Below are 21847 nucleotides of genomic sequence, written 5' to 3' on the forward strand. Positions count from 1 at the left end.
ACTGTATTGGGTCGATCTGCTGCTCAATCTGACCTCTTTAGAGTGTTGAAAGCAAGGATGGTACTTTGAGGACTGAGGTGTGCCTGACCCAAGCCGTGGTCTTCTCCATTACTTCATATGCATGTGAAAGCTGGACATTGAATCAGGAAGCCCAAAGAAGAGTCAGTGCCTTTGGTTTGAGGGGCTGGAGAAGAATACTGAAAGTACCATGGACTGCCAACAGGACCAACAGATCTTGGAAGAAGTACAGCCAGCGTGCTCTGTGCGCCTTAGAGGCAAGGATGGCGTGACTTTCTCATGTACTTTGGACATGTTTTCACGAGAGATCAGTCCCTGGAGAAGGACCTCATACTTGGTAAAGAAAGTACAGGGGCAATGAAAAAGAAGAATATCCCTGACAAGCTGAATTTGCACAGTGGGCGCAACAATGAGCGCAAGCATTCAAACAATTGTGAGGATGGTGCAGGATTGAGAGGTGCCTCGTTCTGTTGTACGGAGCATCGCTATGAGTCAGGAATGACTGGAAGGCACCTATCAGCAACATCTAAGAGCACGTAAGGAGATTTTGTAACCAGAGAACAATATTATCATCATTCCTTCAGATGAAGTGATTCATGTGGGTAATTGACAAAAAGCCCTGCAAGTGTTAGCATATTCCTTCTCATTACTGATCTTAAAGTTCATTTCAGAAGTTTGAGCGCCTAAAGATCAGAGAAATTGAGCAATTTAGCTGATGTTGGACATTTAGCCTGGGCTAGTCTTCAAACCTCAAATATTGCATAAACCACATTCAGATTCTAATAGGCTAACATGGGTTGAATGTTTTGTGTTTGCACATTTGCTATTTTTGCAGTATGTTCCTCTCACTCAGTTGAAGTCTGGATATATAAAAGGGGTCCAGGAATTCTAGCCATCCGTACAGCCTCATTTCAAATTGCAAAACACAGATTAAGTGGCAGCAATACTTTCCAACACTATACATGGGAAAAAATCGTTTGCTGAGGGGAGGGGAAAACTTACAAACATGTTTTGAACCTTAAGCAATGCAGGTAGATTTGAAAAGAACAATACTGAAAGTGTAAAGAAGCAAAGCAATTCAGGAAATATTCTTGTTTCAAATGATGATTTGATGAGATGGATTGAACAAAATGAACGAAAAACTTTAAATTGAGATCAAACAATTGTTAATAGTGTAACTATTTAATAATTAAAGCATTAACTAGGTTAAAATGTAGTTAGAACATCCCATCATATTGGTCCAGAGGTCGGTTTCTCAAATTTTACTGGTTATTGGTTAATTACATGACCAAATAGGAGTAAACAGTTTATAGCTCACAAGCATCATGTGAAATATGAAAATATCATTACAAAAATCCCACCCAGCCCACTGCGATAAATTTGATTCTGACTTATAGTCACCCAGTATAGCAGTGGTTCTCAACCTTCCTAATGCCGCGACCCTTTAATCCAGTTCCTCATGTTGTGGTGACCCCAACCATAACATTATCTTTGTTGCTATTTCATCACTATCATTTTGCTACTGCTAAGAATCGGGCAACCCTGGGAACAGGTCATTCGACCTCCAAAGGGGTCGCGACCCAGAGGTTGAGAACCGCTGCAGAATAGGGTTTCAGAGGTCTCAAATATTTACAGGTACAGACCAAACTAAAACCCTAATCACTGGCATCCAGTCCATGCAGACTCATAGCGAGCCACTGTGGGCTTCCCGGGCCTGGAACTGTGTATGGGAGTAGAAAGCCTAGGTTTCTCTCGTGGAGCTGCTGGCATTTTCAAACTGCTGACGACGGAGATCACAGCCCAATGCCTAACCACTACTACACCATCAGGCAGGCTCATCTTGCTCTGGAGGAATGGTGAGTGGGTTTGCACTGCCAACTTTGTGACTACCCTGTTTCCCCGAAAATAAGACAGTGTCTTATATTAATTTTTGCTCCCAAATATGCGCTAGGTCTTATTTTCAGGGGATGTCTTATTATTCCATGAAGAAGAATACGGTACACGTTTATTGTTTATTGTTTTATTAAAAGAGATCTCGCACTTCCTGTCTGCTCCGGCTGCGCTGCGGCCTCAGTCAGCTGTGTGCTGCTGCTGCTACGGTGGAGTCCAGAGTTACCGTAGCTTCAGGGGGCCTGATTTTCTGGGGGATGCCTTATATTTGAACGAGAGGCAAAACTGTAAGTAGGTCTTATTTTCGGGGGATGTCTTACTTTCGGGGAAACAGGGTAGTAGTTCAATGTTTACCAAACAGTGCCACCAGGGAGTCAATTATTGCAAATGATTTTGCTATTTCCCAAAATGTATTAACAAAGGTCTAGCATGCAATCCAAAAGATATACAATTTCGTCTATTTATTTATCCAGCATTTTTGAACCCTTTGTGAGTATAATAGAGAGCCAGACAAGGACTAAAGTTCATGACCTAGGTGAGACAGTGTATTACTTTTCTACACTCCAGCCAGCAGAGAAGGAGAGCTAGATAGGGACAGGGAGGAACAGGGTGCTTGCTGGTGTATAATCTAAGGAGCTAGCACAGTGTGGGAAATATAGCTGCAATTTGACCCAAAGATCATGTAATTTAACCCAAGATTATAACTTTTTGCTGAGCATATGTATACTGGTTGTTGAATTTTCACACATAAACCAGTATGTGTGACTATCATCCATTTGCAACCGGGAAGTCTTGACAAGGGAGTGAGTACAACGGAGTAAGGCCTGGCCTCTTCCCTGGAGGAAGGCTTAGTCCAGTCGAGAAGACCAGTAACAAACAAAACAGTTACAACCTAGTTGGTCGCTCCAGATTAGAAGTATGCGGCTGCATGATCCCAAGAGACACAGTGTAGGACATGTTTCTTTATCTTGATTGTTAGTGAAGATCTCACAAGCTTGAGATGGGCCTTAAAAGATGAATAAGATCTTGTTGGATGGAGTCGGGGTAGGCTTTGTATGTGGAAAGACCAGCAAGGACAAAGATGAGCCTGGGAGACTAGTGTGAGGGCAGTGTGGCTGGAGCGCTAGAAATATGCATATTCCTCCCTGGGCTCTAAAGTCCTTTCCAACTAATACCCCGTTTTCCAGTCTATAGCCCACCATCTATGAAGAATCACCTACTTGCATTGTCTCTTCCATCAATCCATTCCAAGATGCCTTTTAGATGCTGTACTCTGCTGAAACTATTCTTGTCAAGGCAGCCAACTTCCCTGTTGGGAAAACAAAACTCTTCTGTCTTTATCTTTTATTATTATTATTATTATTATTATTAAAAGATCATTTTATTATTGGGGACTCGTACAACTCTTGTTACAATTCATACATTGATTGCATCAGGCATGTTTGGACATATGTTGCCTTCATTCATTTCTAAAAATTTACTTTCTTTTGAGCCCTTGGTATCTTATTTAGCCTTTCAGCAATATCCAAAAGTCCGTGATCCTCTTTCTCTGATTTCTGACACACTCTACATCTTGATTTTCCTCAAGTTGCTCCTTCAATGTCTGTGGCTGGGTCTCCCTCGCCCTCCATTCACGAAAAGAATAAGATAAAGTGTGAAAGGTGCTCAGAATGTTGTTACTGTTAGCTGCTGTCAAGTCAGTTCGGACTCATAACACCTCTTTGTATGACAGGTGTAACAGTTCATGGAGAAGGAATACTATCTATGTTTTTGAGAACAGGTTAATCTTATCTATCTTTATTTCTAATTTCCTGGTGGTATCATTTTCATTTTTCTGATCCTACAAACAATTATTATGGGATCACTATATGTATTTTCCTCTTAGCTTTACTGCCGGTATCACTAGCTTTCTTTGGAGCCATGATTACGATATTTTAAACAAATAAAAGTGCAAAAGAATGCACATGACGAATGTTCTAACGCACTCACGCAAGCACTATGTGTTGTCTGAGCGTGATCGGCACTGAGATTGCAGTCCCTCACCCCTACCCGTGTGTCCAAGGCAAGACGTGACGTTTGCGTGACTCCTTCTCTGCCTGTAGGGCTTTTTCCAAATAGATTTTTCCGTTCCACTATCGAGCAAAGTTACCAACACTGAGCAGAATTTTATTTTTAATTCTGTTGTTCACATAGTACAAAGTTCGAGACCAGAGCCATTCAACAACTGAAGTGTCAATGTATTATCTATCACTCCTTCTCTGTCCCATTTCTTTCCTTGGCCCATGTCTGGCTCTGCATTTGTTCTTACTGTTCCTGTTTGATTGCTTGCTTCTAGGACTTCGTTCTCTTTAGGTCAGTTTCGTATCCCTGTCTACTAATTACCAAGTCGATTCCAACTCATAGCGACTCCAGAGAGCTGCCATTGCTGGGATTCCATTTCTAGCCAAGTGCTGAACCCTTTGCACCACTCCGGGGCTCCTGCCCACACTTTGGCAAAAGGCTTGTCATTAAAGTCTCTTTTGTGACTCTTTTTTTGAGTAGTGTTGGAGGGGGTGATAAGAGAGAAACATTGAGATCTGTTTTGGACGAAAACAACCACAGGACTTACTAATTAATGTTTTGGAAGAAAACAACCACAGGACTTACTAATTAGTATATGGATTGAAGGTAAAGGATTGGAGGAAGAGAGGAATTGAGAACACTTTCGAGGAGTTGGGACTTGATCAACTGTTGGTGCTGTTTACTGAAGCAGGGGCGTCTGAGGGAGATGTAGGTTGTGGGAGTGGAGACTGGGGAATTAAGAATTTCTTGTTGGCTGTAAAACATTTGAGCTGTCTATTAGACAACTGAATAGAGATGTCTTATAAGCATGTAGATATATGAGTCTGGAGCTCATTGGGATGTTTGGCTGCTGTTAGGTGCCATCGAGTGTCCCACCCCATAGAGACCTTATCTACGCCCAATGGAATGAAACCCTGCCCAGGCCTGTGACATCCTCACATGGTCCCAACTTTGAGCCCACAGTTGCAGCCACGGTGTCAGTCCATCTCCTTGATGGCCTTCCTCTTTTTCTCTGCCTTTCTACTATTACCAAACAGGATGTCCTTCTCCAGGGACTGGTCCCTCCTGACTACATGTCCAACGCATGTGAAAGTTGGACATGGAATAAGGATGTTTGGCTAGAGAATGAAATTCAGGAGCCATCAGTATATAGTAGTATTTAAAGCCATGGGCCTGGATGAGATCACTTAGGAAGAGAGTGTTGCAGGGAATCCCCCATCATGATGGGAGGTAAGTTCCCCTTTCCACTGAGGAAGTTGCTAAGGATCACGTTCCCTGATCCCTGACATCTCAGGCAGAAATGTAAGACCTAGGCTCAGCCAACCTAGTACTTCCATACAGTGTTGTAAAGGAGCAAGAAATAGTTTAGAATTCATGCTGGTGGCAGCAGCTGTGACACATAGTGGTTACGGGCAGTGATTATAGGCATGATATCCATGGCCAAGTGTTAGTAGTCAGTGGCCACTGAGGGTGGCAGCGACACCTAACCAGTCTGTTCCTGTGCTGTGAGCTTGTGGGTTAGTCTGGGTACTTTAGAGAAACAAATCCACAGAAATTCATGTGTAAGAAAGAGTTTCATATAAAGGTTCAGTGCACATCAAGAAAACATCCCAACCCAGTGCTACCCAAGCCCAGAACTCCAACATTAACCTATATGTCCAATGCCAATCCACAAAGTCCTCCTCCATCCCACAAAACAGACGCAATGATGCGACTGCAGGAGGAAAGCCGAGTCAGTGAGCATGTAAGCATCTCAGCGCTAGCAGGGGTCTCCACACGGGTGCTCCAGCACAGGATGCATCGGGGTAGGTCCATGTGGCTTCTCCTCAGGGATTTCTTGCAGGAAGTGAGCCTTGCCAGCTAAAGCAGGGAACTGGCTAAGGTAGCTGCACCCTGTCCGACCATCAGAAAGCAAGAGACCCAAGAACTAGAAAGGCGAGGCTCACTGAGCCATTTATCCCTCTGCCCTTCAATTAAGCCCACATGTGTTTATCGGCCAGGTTGGCACAATAAACTAAGTACCTCAGCTTGGCTGGGCTCTGACCCTTAAACTTCCGTCAGTCTCAGACTGTTTTCCAAACTTGGTCATCAATCTTCCTATCAATTCTATTTGCTACCTGATTTCCTGCCAGTAAATTCCTTTTCTCCTTAGATTAACCAGAGTCAGTTTCTGCTGATTCCAACTAAGAACTCTTTTAGCACCCTGCCTTTAACTTGGTAGGCATGCCATAAATCTCAGCTGAATAAGCGTCTGATCGCTTTCCCCTTTTCTTGAAATCACCCAGTGAGCAGTCCCATGCATTTCCACCATGGCTGCGATGAGTTAATGGCAAGTACTCTTTTTCCTTCATTGACAACTTGCCTCGGAGTTTTCAAAGGGCAAAGAAACAAAAAGTCAGCAGCTGGAGTATCTGTCATTCCAATGTAATAAGAATAAACACATTGACTCATGAGTGAAGTCAGCTTCTTCCTAAAAATGACACATGGGAATTATTATTTATGGGAGCGGATTTTTCTCTGGATCTTCTGGTATTTAATGATGCTCCAGGTCAACCCACCCACCATTCTCTTATTTTAAACATAAGTTAGAAAAACCTGGGAACTCCTGATTTTAAGACATAGATTCACAATGAAAGCAAGGCTACATTTTATCCTTTGCAACTAGAATAAAGAGATAAAATTTCACTTCTCAACAACAAAAGTCTCAAGGTAATTAAATTCCTCCCTTCCCTCAAGTGCTGTTAAATGAAAGCCAACTGCTTTCTTTGTAGAGATTTAAAGAAATGATTGAAACAGCTGAAGTCTAAATCTACTCTGGCCAAAAAAAAAAGTGGAATTATCCTCCACTGTTTTATTTTACATTTTATTGATTCTGAGCTGTATTAGGGGCCATCTGCTAGGGCTACTGAAAAGAAACTTTCTGTCGACAGGTAGCAACATCCTCAAAGAGAAGACCAGCTCTTCAGCTATGCTATGAACTCAACCCAAGAGAGAGTGATCACTTGATGTTGTAGCTTCCAATACAATGGAGATTCAGCGAATGGAGAAAGTCGTTCGTATCAAGAGGATAAATAAATATGATGCTAAATCCTGTGAGTTCTACTTAAGTGTTCTACTCTCCCCTTTCTATATGTTCCTTTCCATTTAAATTAAACATGATTCATATGAACGTGAGTCACCTGGGAGTTTTATTATCATGCAGATTCCAAGCCAGTAAATTTCCACATCCTGCTGCTACCTTATTTAAAAGACAAGGCGTAGAGCTCTATACAATATCTGACCTGAATACTTAGAACAGCTTTCTAATTGGTTCCCTGCCTTTCAAATAACCCCCAAACCAAACCTATTGCCATTGAGTAAATCCTAACTCATGATGACCCCATGTATTACAGAATAGAACTGCTCCATAGGGTTTTCCTGGTTGTAATCTTGACAGAAGCAGTTTGCTAGACCTAGCCTCCGTGGTGCAGCTGGTGGGTTTGAACTGCCAATCTTTAGGTTAGTAGTCAAACATAGACCATTCGTGCCACCAATGGAAACTTGTTTTCAAACCAGGACAGTTTTATTTCTTCCTTTCCAATGTGTGTTTGTTTTATTCATTTTTTTTTTACTTTGTTGAATTGACTAGGCATTGCAGTCAGAAAGGCATTAAATAAGTGTGTTGACAGTGAACATCCTTGCCTTGTTCCTGATCTTGGAGGAAAGATCCGTCTTTGCCCCTTTATGTGTGAAAAATAGGTGTAGCATTTATTGTAGATGGTTGGTTTCAAATTAAAGAGTCCTGGCAGTGCTTTCAGATAAGCATTGGGCTGCTAATCACAAGGTTGATAGTTCAAGCCTACCATTTGCTTTGAGGGAGAAAGACTTACAGCCTTGGAAATCCTATATGGAGTCATTATGAGTCAGAATCAACTTGTTGGTAGTGGGGTTTGTTTTTGTTTTTGCTATCAAGTTGAGGGGTTCCCTTCTATTATTAACTTGCTCAGAATGTTATCATGAATGGATGTTGGATGTTTTTCAATTACCTTTATTTGTCAATTGATACGATGCTGCATTTTTCCTACTTTGATATGGTAGAGTACACCGATTGGTTTTCAAATGTTGAACCAGTCCTGCAAACTAGAATCAAATTCTATTTAGTAAAGGTTTTACGAAGAGGCTTCATAAAGTTTGTAGAAAATATCCATGATCTTGACCTTTTTGAAGCTTCCTCATATAAATTTTTATTACATTGTTGGATTTCATTCACTAATATCTTGTGAAAGATTTTTGTGTCTATGATGAGTGGTAGTGATTTATAGTTTTGTTTTGCAGGATGTGTGTGTGTGTGTTGTTGTGTTTGGTTTGGGTATCAGGTTATAATTAGCTTCATAAAGTGAATTTGGAAATATTCTATTTCAGGTTGTCCACAGGAAGGTAGAAAAGAAGGAGAGAAAAAGAGAAACAAAGGAAACAGGAAAAAATGGCAGCCTTAATTTCTAATATCTCGATATTTATATTAAATGCACTGTTGTTGTTAGGGGTCATCTAGTTGTTCCCAACTCATAGGAACCCTCTGTCAAACAGAATGGCACACCGCGTGTGCATGAGCCTCGTACTTGCTGCTGCTTGAGCTCATTGTTGCAGCCACCGTGTCAGTCCATCTGGTGAGGGTCTTCCTGTTCTTGCTGACCCTTGCTGCTTGCCCCAGCATGATCCCTTTTCCAGGGACCCTTCCCTCTTGATCGCAGGTCCAAAGTATGTGAAACAAAGTGTCACTGTCACCCTTGCTTCTCAGAAGATTCTGGCTGTACGTCTTCAAAGACAAATGTGACAGTGCTTGTGCAGTCCCTGGTAGAATGCGTATGCTTCGCGACCACCGTCACTCACAGGGGTGGATTCTTCTCCAGCCTTCCTTCTTCACTGCCCCACTTTCACATGCACGTAGAACAATGGAAAGTACCATAGCCGGGATTCGAGCTCATCTTAGTCCTCAATGCGGTAGCTTTGCTCTTTACCACTTTAAAGAGGGCATCTTCAGCAGATTTGCTTAGTGCACCGTGTAGTTTGATTTATTGGCTGTTGCTTCCATGGGTGTTGATGGCGGGTACAGGTAAAATGAAATTTTTGACAGCTTCAACCTTTTCCCCCCATTTATCATGATACTGCTTATTGCCCAGTTATGAGAATTTTTGTTTTCTTTATGTTGAGGTATAATCCATACCGAAAGCAGTATTCTTTCATCTTCATCAGTAAATAAGTGCTTTTAGTCCTCTTTGCTTCCAGCAACCAAGATTTTACCACCTATATAGCACAGGTTGTTAATGAGCCAATCCTGATGCCACATTCTTCTTCATACAATCCAGCTTCTCAGATTATTTGTTCGGCATACAGATTGAAGATGGTGAGAGGATACAATGCTGACCACACCTTTGCTGACTTTACACCACACAGCGCTCCCATGTTCCGTTCAAAGGACTGCTTCTTGATCTATGTACAGATTCCACACGAGCACCGCAACATGTTCTGGAATTCCTGCTCTTCACAGTGTTATCTGTAATTTCTGTAGATTACCTATGTTAAATGTAAATGATCAAATACTACCAATTTTCAAAAGAGGGAATTGAAAAGAATGACCCAAATGCTCTTTCTATGAGAAACTCACTTCAAACTTAGTGACAAAGGTAGATGGAAAGTAGAAGAATAGGAAAGAAAAGGTATGTTACACAGTTGTTAATAAAGAAAAGCTGGTGTAACTATCTCTAGTAATAGCAGCTAAACTAGACATAGAACATGTACTAGACAGGGTTCCCTAGAGGAGGACAACCACGACACTTAGGAGCATATGGGAGTGGATACGTTGATAGAGCGAAAAGGAATTTTAACAGCAACATAGTCCACATAGCAGTACAGAGAGCTCATCCAACTCACTTTCATGGATCAGTTCATACACGGAAGTTCTTGCTACCTCACAAAGCCACTGGCCCAAAGAAGCAGAAAGTAGGAAGGCGGGGTGCCAGGGTGTAGCGGAAGGCCAGTAGCTCAGTGTGGCAAAGCACATCACAATGGAACCTCACGGTGTAGCAATGCGAGGTGACTTGGTGATGGTGCTGCGTGTGGAGGCCTAGCAAGACAAGTTGAGGTGGCCCACAAGCAGTAGGCGAGGCAAGGTAGAGCAGTACCGCGGCATGGAACAGCACAGTCAGGTGAGGCAGTCCACAGGTGGCTCAGCAAGGTTGTGCAGCTCACAGTTCGGCCCACAGGTAGCACGGGACACGTGATGAGGCAGGGCAGCTGGATTAGGCAGCACACCAGTCCAACCAAGAGGGAGGGAGAGAGAGGTTGACCTCTATAGAGTCGTTGTATGTCTGGGCCACACCTCCCAGGAAGCACCATCAGGCTGTGACCTGATGGACAGGTTAGGTTCCATTCCTACACGTTCATACATCTTCAAGTTGACATACTATGATCTATCACAGAACCTCTGACCTATGACAAGAGCAGCAAGGGGAAAGCAGGCTGAATTGTCCACGTTTTGCTTGAAGATATCCTTACCTAAATATACACGTTCATCACGTACAAGTTCTACTTTTCACCAAACAGTTGAAGCTCAGCCTACTACTTCTCTGCCACTTTATAGCCAGGACCACTTTCTTAGCAGTATTGAGTAATAGACTACTCACTTCCATGCTTACTAAAATCACCTCTAACGTGCATCTCTCTAGCAACGTTTTGTTCGTGACAGTGTGTGTATTCTCTCAGATAACAGAAGCTTGCCTTGCTGCTTTCTGAGCCCTCAATAAAATTGCTTATGACCTCGATCGTTCTACCAGCAGTCCCTTCAAGACAAGCTAGACTTTTAACATCAAGTGCTTAAAAATCCCTTTTCCGTGACCTAATTTCCAAGCCTGGCAAGGCTTTTGTTCTAGCAGTGCCCCATTTCCCATAACAAAACCATCATTTTCAAATCTCTCAGAATCTTGCTTCTTCCATGCAGCACAGAGGGGGGTGATACACGTCTAGAAAGAACTCACAACTAGGAAAAAGTGGCAATGCATTTAAAAATCGTTATTTTAGACAAAGAATTGTTAACATTGAGAAAAAATGTTTCTTAAAAAATTTCTTTAAGAAATGAATTTAGGTATAGAAACTAAATGCAACACTCGCTAAAATTGTTGACAGATTTGAGAGGATCCAGAGGCTAAGGGTAACAAAAGAGACATCTGGAGATGCTTAAGAAGAAAAACCCAGAAAGGACATAGTTTGCTTTTTGAAAAATCTTGAAAGTGTTTGCACATGAAAGAGGAAGTAGACCTATCTGCTCACTCTCGAGGGAAAAACTAAGATCTAGAAGTTGGTGTGATAGTGAAGTCCACTTGCATTCTGTATTAATAAGGAGGCTTTCGATACCCAGGGCACAGTTAAGGGAAGAAAGCCGGCCCTCGGGGCAGTCCAAGCAGTGGATGAAGGATTACAGGCTGGCAGCACCAAGAGGAGAAAGGCTGAACCTCAAAGGTAACAATAAGGGAGCATGCTAATACCTGGGTTCAGTCATTGGCCTTCATTTGCACTCTGTTAAAAGTGCCCCTTGGAGACACCTCTAACGCCAAAGCATCACACATTTTTTTAAAACTGGAAATAGACCAGAAATAGAAGTTTGCTGCCTTTTCCTTGTGGCGCATTTGTAAAATGGAGATAATACTAACTCCTGGGCTGTGTTTTCAAAGAAAAAAGACCAAGTTGTTGGAAAATCTTGCTTCTGTTCAATGCCATAGGAAATGGCTAATTGTGACACTTTCAAAATCATCCTCTTCAACTACACTTTCCTTAAGCCTCCTGAACTGAAGGTAGCTACACAGAGAGCCTGTCTGATCTTTAGGCTGGCGAGAAAAGTGTTTTTGCTCTTATTGGATTTACTAATGTAGCAGAGTTGGCATCAAATATAAAGGATCATTACATGTTTTGGTCAGTCTGACCTTATCTGTCCAGAAAGCAAAACTTTATCTTATTAGATGGCTGCACAAATATCATCACAAGTATCTATGGTTATACATAAAGTGCACAAAGTTATTAAAATGCATTCTCTTACTAAAGCAGCACAAAAGTGCATACGCAACGCTCAAAGGAAGCATATTTCTTTTGCTTAAATAACATTAAGGAAGTCACTGAAGCAAGACTTCTGATGGGCTGGCAGGCAACAGGGAGCTCATTTCACTGACTAAATGACATGACAAATTGCCTCTGCTATATACAATTTTCGCTTCTGAAAAATAATTCACCTCCTCCTCCTGTCACATTGTTCTTGCTCACTGATGAGTCTGTCAGTTCTGTTATCTCTGGCATCAGAGCAAGACAAAGTTAGCCCTTTGTGGCTGTGGCTGCAATGTTGCAAGAGGACTCAGGAAAACTAAGCCCACAAAGCCCCGCCTACTTTGGGATAACTTCTAAAATAGAAATGATTCTTTGTGGACACCAAGGTCAATTGGCATAACATAGTTCATAAATCCAATGTTCTACATCCCACTTGAGGGAGGAGCAGCTGGCGTCTTAAAAGCTCACGAGCCGTCATGGAAGACGCAACTATTGGTGTCACTCTGTCTGGCAGAAAGAAGAGTGATGACAATCAAAAGACACATGGTAACAACTAGTCCAACGGACTAATGAACCAAGGAGACATCAGCCTCCACAACCTCAAGACCAAAAGAAGTAGACGGTGTTTGGCTGCCACTATCAGCTGCTCTGAAAAGAATCATAGCATAAGTTCTGGAGAGAGAGAAAACTATGGAACTCGGATTCCTCCAAGAGACTGGTGGTACCCTTCAGGTCTAGAACGGAACTCACCGTCATGTTAAAATAACCAACCATTTAGGTTAAAAAGGACAGCACCGACCCAAGGGCAGAGGGTTAGGAAAGAAAGAGGAAAGGAAACAGGAAACATGGAGAGGAAATGGGATAAGCGATGGTACAGGGAGGGCAGTGAAATGGAGGGGTAGAAACAAAAGGTGCATGCACGGTTGGATGTAAAACTCATGATCTGCTCTGTAAACCTTCACCTACATTTTTTAAAGGTTTTTTGAAAATAGAATACGAATGTCATCATTTAGGTTCCATTGACATGTTTGCATTGAAAATCTAAAGATATCCGGAAACTCATCCTCTTTTGAGGAAAGGCACCTAGAGACAAAGCAGTCCACCCTCCATGCTTAAATCGCCTTTAAAATGAGTTGTGCAATCCCAATCAGTTCAGAGCTCCCTCCCTCTCCCACCTTCATTATGTGCTCCCCAAATCTCCTTTCCCTCTCTATCACCCACCCCAACCCCTGCATACCCTAAAACCCCTTCTTAGGCATTATTTGTATTTTTGTCTTTATACTATTATGACTTTATCCTTACCACCCCAGTGCAGTTTTGGGTTTCATTGCTTTCTGTTGGGTTTCCCAGCTGTGAGGCACAGGAGTGGGTGAATCAGGAGAATAATGGATACAAGGGGAGAGAGAGAATGCTTTCTGTTTTCTTATCAGCTTTACTTGCTCAGTGAAAGTGGAAACAAGATCACTTCATGCTATGCATTCACTTGTGTTCTCCCCAAATATATATAGAAGTTATAACCCCTTATCCACCTATGGAATCTAACTTTGGAAATAGGGTCTTTCTTGGTAGACATTATCAGTTAGGTTGACTTCAAGTCACACCCGAGTAGGGTGAGTCCTAATCCATTTGGAGTGGTGTCATAAAACTGGAGAGCGGGTACAGTGACGCACATGGGAAAGATTCCACGTGAAGATGCATCGACAAGCCAAGGTCTGCCAAGGATTGCTAGCAGCGGCCACAAACCAGGAGAGAAGCACGGACCATTTTCTCTTTTAAAGATTTCAGCAGAGTGGGGAAGGGAAGGAAAAAAAAGACTTCAGTAAGGTGAGACAATAAACTTCTGATTTTTAAAAGCAACTTGCTTTGTGGCATTTTTGTTACAGCCACACCAGGAAACTAAGATACCTGCTGAGAGGAGGAGCTATTGGTGGTTTGAGGATGTTATGTAATCTTCAAGAAGAATTGAGAGTGAAATACCTAGGGAAAGAGTTGTATTGTTAGGCAATTCTAAGGACCCAGGTGTGCTTATTGTTGCTACTTGCTCAACTCAATGGCAACTGTCCGTATGAATTTAAAGTGAGATCAGTCCATTGGGCCTCAACTCAAGTACTCCCTGAACACAAGAACACTTTGTTCTAACAATCCGGCATTCTGTGATGTTCACCTTCCCTACACGATCACTGAAGACAAAATGGGTGCATAAGCAAATGTGGTGGAGAAAGCTGATGGTGCCCAGCTATCAAAATATATAGCATCTGGGGTCTTAAAGCCTTGAAGATAAACAAGCAGCCATCTAGCTGAGAAGCAACAAAGCCCACATGGAAGAAGCACACCAGCCTGTGTGATCATGAGGTGTCTATGGGATCAGTTATCAGGCATCTAAGACCCAGAACAAAACCATACCCAAGGTGAATGTGGGGGGTGGGTATAGAGTGGAGACCCATCTGTAGACAATTCGACATCCTCACAGAGGGGTCACAAGGAAGAGATCAGCCAGTCAGGGTGCAGTATAACACATAACCTTCCTCTAGCTCTTTGGTGCTTCCTTCATCCCACCATCATGACCTCAGTTCTACCTTACAAATCGGATTAGACCAGAGCATGCACACTGCTACAGATAAGAGCCTGCCACACAGGGAATCCAGGATAGATAGACCCCCTCAGGGCCAACAAGGAGAGTAGAGAGACCAGGAGGATTAGAGGACGGTGGGGGGGAGAAGGGGAAATCGATCACAAGGATCAACCTAGAACCCCCTCCTAGGTTGACAAATAACATAAAAGTGGGTGTGGGGCGATGGAGGACGATGTAAGATCTGGGAAAAATAATCTATAACTTATCAAGGGTTTGTGAGGGAGGGTGGGCGGGGCAGGGAGGGGGAAGAAATGGGGGCTGATATCAGGGGGTCAAGTGGGAAGAGAATACTTTGAAAATGATGATGGTGGCATATGTGCAGATGTGCTTGACACATTGGAGGAATGCATGGATTGTGATAGGAGATATAAGAACCTCCAGTAAAAGTATTTTTAAAAAATAAATAAAGTGAGCTCAGTCGTGATGGCTTTATGTTTTCCTCCAGCCACATTTCAGTTGCAGATGTAGAGTAGGGAGAGAGTTTAACTTAACCAGGTTTTGCCAAGTAAGTATGTTGGAACTATGCCACGAATATACATTCAGGCTCAACGGATTAGAAGTTCCCTAGAGCTATAAGAGTTGGAGTCACCAGTGGGAATGAGCTGGGCAAACAGAAGATGCTTTACTTTAATGCAGTCATCACTTTCTGATTATACCTATTTGGTTGTTTTCTTTTTTGTCTGTCTCTTCTAGTAGGATTTAAACTCTGAGTCTGTCTTCTCCAGTGCTCTCCTCTCCAGATCCATACAGTGTACTTCATAAGAAACCAGTTAGAAAAGGCTAAAGAAAAGAATGAGTGAATTTTATCTTGAGTTGCTGCATCCTTATGGTACAGAAGGACTGCTGATGAGTACTTTGGCTGGTTGGTGAACAGAATTCATTGAGGAAAGGGCGAGCCCGTGTCAACTAAGGATGGGAGGCTTTGTCAAGGGCCATGAGTCTTTTGTTTCTGGTCAGTGTTGTCCTTGTTTTCTTTTACAAGAGTGTTAGGACAGATTGAAGAACATCAAAATCACTTGAGTGGCTTCCCCTGCACAACTTAACAGGGATTTAAACTCAGTTTCAAGTAGAGAACATAATAACAGTGAAAAGGTGGTGGAAGCTTAGTCTGCAACTTGTTAAAGTTGCTCAGAGGTTTATCTCCACTTTTTCACCTCCCACCCTTTTCTCCACTGGCTCCAACCAGGTTTCCGTGATTCCTTGCCTCTCCTGAAGTAGCTCTTAAGAAAGGCACCTATGACTCCCTGTACCAAACTCAACAGTCTCAGTCTTAAGGCTCAACAGCAGCATTTGAAACAGTGACTTCTCTCACTTTCCTGAAGCACTCTCTTCTCTCATCTGCTTCTTGGATGTACCTTCCCGGTTTTCCTATGTCACTAGCTGTTCCTTTTTTACTTGACCTCTAAGTATGATAAGGGCTGCAAGGCTCTGTGCTTGACCATCACCTTTCCTCCACCTCCACTGTTTCTGATCATACCCTTCGGCTTCTCCTCTCCATACCCCAACCTCAGCTGACACAACTCCCCTCTACCTCCTCAGAGCTCTTAGTAGCCACCCCCCACCCCTGGGTTCAAGATTCCTGTATTCCTTCTACCAACTGAACATCTCATCAAACTCCCAAGCATCCAGGATGAAGCTCTTCATCTGGCCTCTATTCCTTCACTAAATCCCATACTCTCTGTGTCTTTCCCATGTTATTACATGGTACCAGCACACCTCCAGTTGTTCAGGTCCAAATTCTAAGAAGCATCATTGACACCTCTTGGTCCTTCACTCTTATATACAAAGCCCTCACCAAGTGCTGGCAGTTGTACTTTCTCAATATTTAATGACTGTCCACTTATCTTTATCTCTACTGACCACCTTGGTCCAAATCCAATGTGTTACCTCCAAATATCAATTCCTTTCTCTGGAGCAAGTGAGTCCAATCAATAACCATTCTGAGCCAAACAGGAGACAGATATATGAGTTTATTAAAAGGGTCTGTCCCTGGACAACACTTTCACAGTAATCAAAACTGTTCCAGAGTGCTTCATGGATTACAAGGTTTACAAAGGTTTTTAATTTAGTTTTTTTTTCTCTTAAAATATTAACTGCAGATAACATACAGGTGCTGAAATAATAAGGAAATGCTACCGGGGAAAATATACAATTTCTCTTCGGTTTGTCAAAATGCTGTCTCCCATTCCTGGCATATCCAGGGGATAACTTCTACTATTTGTCCTTCAAAAGGCTCAAGAGTGCAGGAGTTACTTAGCATATGAAGAGTCCTTTAGCAATATATATGTGTGTGTGTGTGTGTGTGTGTGTGTGTGTGTGTGTGTGTGTGTGTATAGAGAGAGAGAGAACATTTATCAAGTCTTAAATGAGATCAGAATAAGACATCTACAAAAAACATAGCATCTGGATTAGGGAGACCATAAGGTCATAATGTTGTACAAGGTATGCTGGGATGCATAGCTCTAAAAAGAACATGGGAGGTCAAATAAGACTGTCACATAAACGTGGTTGACAGCCAATCAATATTTCAAGGCCAGTGACTTTTTTAATGTAGCTCTTCTAGCAAAGTCTCTAAATAACCAAATAACCAAAGTCCCGCCCAATAGGGTCTGGATAAGAAGGTGGGGAAAGATACAGATAGGATTCATCTGTCAGTAATTGTGAACAGAATTCACTGGAATGCCATCCTGCTGGGTATAAACTTAACTCTCTGAGGAGCAGGAGAGGGGACTCTTCCGACTGGCAAAATCCAGGAGTGGAACATGGCCTCTGGACTCCAAGATCCCTGCCTACTGAACTGCTTGGATCCAGAAGAGAGTTGTGACAGAGGAGCAGCAGAAGAACCAGGAGCTGGAGCATGAAATGGAGCAGTGGACTTCCCAGCCCACAAAGTAAGTCTCCCCTAAAAACATGTCCAAAGTACTTGAGATGCAGTCTTGCCATCCTTGCCTCTAAAGAACATTCTGGCTGTACTTCTTCCGAGGCAGATTTGTTTGTTCTTTTGACAGTCTACAGTACTTTCAATATGCTTTGGCGGCACTGTAACGCAAATGAACGAACTCTTTTTTGGTCTTCTTTTTCAGTGTCCAACTTTCACATGCATATGAGGCAGTAGAGAAATACCATGGCTTAAGTCAGGCGCACCTTAATTCTCAAAGTAACTTTTTTGCTTTTTAACACTTTAAAGAGGTCTTGTGTTGCAGATTTACCCAGTGCAATGTGTCATTTGAGCTCCTGACTGTTGCTTCTATGAACATTGATTGTGGATCCAAACAAGATGAAATCCTTGACAACTTCGATCTTTTCTCCATTTATCATGGTCCAGTTGTGAGGATTCTGGTCTTCTGAACATTGAGTTGTAATCCATACTGAAAAGTGCATTTCTTGCAAAGCACATAAATCAAGTTGACAACAGCTTTAAGAAGAAATGATGGTAAAATTGACCTGAGAACCAAGTCTTGTAGTGGAGTGGCATTTTCTACTTGAGGTCATGCTTACCCTGATACAGGAGAAGCATCTGGCAACCTAGAGACCAAACAGAAGGTCTGGAACTAGGGTCTTACCTTTGCCAAAAAATAGAACACAGACTATATTGTAGGTACTGAAGTCTCTTTGGAGAATAAGTTGGCCGAAGGGTTGAAACTGACTCATGATACCATATGTGTACCGAACACAGGAAATAAGGGTGGGAAGTTGAAGGCCTCCTATAAACGGGATTGTCTCAGTCTTGGCAGTCATGTTGGCATCTATTTCTCTGGACCAACCATCTATGGCTTGCTGGCCACCAGATGATTTTTTGTTGTTGTTTTGTTTTATTACAGAATCTCAAGCTTTATTATTATGATATTTTTACAAATCCAGTTTGTTGCTTTCTAGGAAACAAAACAGAAGCTGTCACAAGTCAAGACCAGCTTCTTACCCTTCTCCAGGAACCAACTTTGTTGTGTTTGCACTTAGCAAAATCTGATCGAATTCAGTAATCCTTCCAATTTTGTTGATCTAATTTTGTTCCTTCTGGTGTGATTTCAAATGTGGTGACATTTCCCAATGACATATTAACAGAGTCATAAATGTTAGAAGTGTGTCAACAATTCCCTTATCATTCTTGATCACAATGTGAATTCCTAATCCTATGGATTGTCTACAAACACTAGCAGCAGCAGCTTCTAAAGGTGGGTGGCAGCATTAGGCACCATACCTCTGCTGGACCCACAAAACACTTTTGACACGGCCAAATACAAGCTGTCACAGAATCATTTTGCTCTGGGTTATAAGGCTGCAGATTTCCAGGTACACACTTGTGTGAATGATGGCACTGAATTTCGCAGTTCTATCTACCAGAATGTTAATGAGGAGATTGAAGGTCAGTAAACCTCACTAGGAAGGCGGCCAGTAAAAACACCCATTTTGGTATTGCTGGTAAATACAAGTCGGGTTGTAGAACTTCTCTGTCTGCTAATGTAAATCAAGCCAGCCTGATCAGACTTGGCTATACTCAGTCCCTTCGACCAGGAGCCAAATTGACCCTATCAGTTGTAATGGATGGGGAGAACTTCAATGCCAGAGGTCTCAAAGTTGTTCCCGGATTTGAACTAAAAACTTAACGTGATATTGAGTTAAGCATTAGATTTGGCCCTGGAGGTGAAGAGGTAAATAACTCACTATGTTTTGGCCTTAAGTTCTTCTGTGAAACTTCAAAAGTGTGAACTTTTTATTCTTCCAAAAATTGTGCTCCTCTCTACCCTGGAGTCTAGAGATTGCAGGTCCATCCTGAGGGAGGTATTCGGAGGCATGCATGGAAGTTGTCATGTTTGTGCCACATTTCAGTTCAGTCCCTCAGCGTTATTTGACGTGTGTTCCTCAATAACAGCATCGTGTCTTGTTATAAAGGAAATGACCGGACCCTTTGTGCTGTAGTGGAATCTTTGGTTTTCACATCAGAGTAAAATAAATCCATCACATTGAGAACATTAAAAAAAAGACAGGAAAGAAAGAAAACATCAAAGTGGGTATCAGAAGAGACTCTGAAACTTGATCTTGATCCTAGAGTAGCTAAAGCAAACGGAAATGAGGAAGTCAAAGAGCTGAACAGATAATTGCCAAGGGAAGCTCAAGAAGACACAGTACAGCGCTGTAATGACAGGTGCAAAGTCCTGGAGTGAGGAAACCAAAGAAGGAGAACATGCTCAGCATATATTTAACTGAAAGAACTGAAGCAAAAAGTCAAGCCTCAAGTTGCACTATTGAAATATTTTGTGGGCAATACGGAATGAGTTAGAAAGCATTAAAATAAGATGGAAGACCCTATAGGTGGGATCTGAACATGTTCTGGAGGTAATTATCTCTTACTGGTTCCATGGCAGAAATTTCTTCCCTGACTGTTTGAATGTTGTTGGGGGTCTGTACTTTCTTGTGCATCATTTGTATCTTTGTCTGTGTACTATTCTGTTTTTATCCTGACCACCAAAGTGCAATTTTGTTTAAAATTTTGTTCTGTTGGGTCTCCCAGCTGTGAAGCACAGGAGGAGTGGATGCATAATGAGAATAACTGATACAAGGGATTATAGGGAATGCAGGAGTGGGGGTGGATGATGGGGAGAAAAGGGGGATTTGGGGAGTAAATGGTCAGGACAGGAGGGGGGAGGGAGCACTAGAATGGATTGTGAGTGCATAACTCATCTTGGAGGCGATTTAACCATGGGGAGGGGAATGTTCTAAAACAATTAATGTGGTGATTGTACAATTCTCCTTGATATGATTGAATGAATTATGTGACATGTAAATTACTTGCCAATAAAACTGTTGGGGGAAAATGAAGAAGATTGAAGGAATTCACGGAGTTACTGATATCAAAAAGAGCTAGTCAATATTCAATTCTTTCGAGAGGTTGAACCAATGGCACTGAAGGATGAAGTTCAAGCTGCACTTAAGGCATTAGCCAAAAACAAGGCTCCAGGAATTGATAGGATGCCAATTGAAATGTTTGAACAAGCTGAAGAAACACTCACTCATCTATGCCAAGGAATTTTGAAGATAGCTACCTGGCCAAAAGATTGGAAGAGATTCATATTTGTACCAATTCCAAAGAAATTTCAGCACACAGACTGGAGCAACTATCGAACAATATCATTAGCATCACATGCAAATAAAATTTTCCTGAAGATCATTCAACAAAGGTTGCAGCAGTACACTGGCAGGGAGCTTCCAGAAATTCAAGCCAGATAAAGAAGAGGATGTGGAACAAGGGATATAGTTGCTGATGTCAGATGGATCTTGGCTGAAGACAGAGAATATTAGGAATGTGTTTACTTGAATTTTATTGGTTATACCAAGACATCTGAGTGTGTGACTCATAACAAACTATTGATACATTGAGAAAAATGGGAATTCCAGGGCATTTAATTGTGCTCATATGGAACCTGTATATGGATACAAAAGACCGGAACAAGAAATACCTCACGGCTCAAAATCAAGAAAGGTGTACAGAGTTGTATTCTTTCACCATATTTATTAAATCTTTATGTTGAGCGAATCATTAGAGAGGCTGCATTATATGAAGAAGAACAAGGCATCACAATCAGAGGAAGGCTTAGACATAGATGGCACAAGCTCACTTGCTGAAAGAGAAGAGGACCTGAAGCAATTCTTGATGAACATCAAGGATTGCTGCCTTCCACATGGATTACAACTCACTGTGAAGAAAACCAAAATCCTTGCAACTAGACCAATAGGTAACATTAAAAAAAAAAACAGAAAAGGTTGAGTTGTAAGGGATTTTAATCTGCTTAGATCACAATCAATGCTCATGGAAACAACAATCAAGAAATTGGGCAAATCTGCCGCTCAAGAGCTCTTTAAAGTTTGAAGAGCAAGGATGTCACTTTGAGACCTAAAATGGGGCTGACTCACACTGAGGTATTTCCAATGGCCTAATATGCATGTGAAAGTTGGACACTGAATAAGGAAGACTAAAGAAGAATTGATATATTTCGGCTATGGTACTGGCAAAGAATACACAAAGTATGAATTACCAAAATAACAAACAAATCTGTCTTAGAAGAAGAATGGGCAGAATTTCCTAGAAGTGAGGATGATTTAACTTCATGCCATGTAGTTTGGAAAAATGATCAGGGCACACCAGCCCCCTAGAAAAGGACATCAACCTTGGTAAAGTAG

At 42.0% G+C, this 21847-nt stretch overlaps 1 pseudogene; it reads left to right on the forward strand.

Moving 5' to 3' along the window:
- Window positions 1-6994: 6994 nt before the first annotated feature.
- LOC101643343 lies at window positions 6995-19275 on the forward strand (annotated as a pseudogene).
- The last annotated feature ends 2572 nt before the right edge of the window (window positions 19276-21847 follow it).

Source organism: Echinops telfairi, unplaced genomic scaffold (genome assembly GCF_000313985.2).
Source record: "Echinops telfairi isolate 266 unplaced genomic scaffold, ASM31398v2 ScPeMD7_20;HRSCAF=75, whole genome shotgun sequence".
NCBI lineage: Eukaryota > Metazoa > Chordata > Mammalia > Afrosoricida > Tenrecidae > Echinops > Echinops telfairi.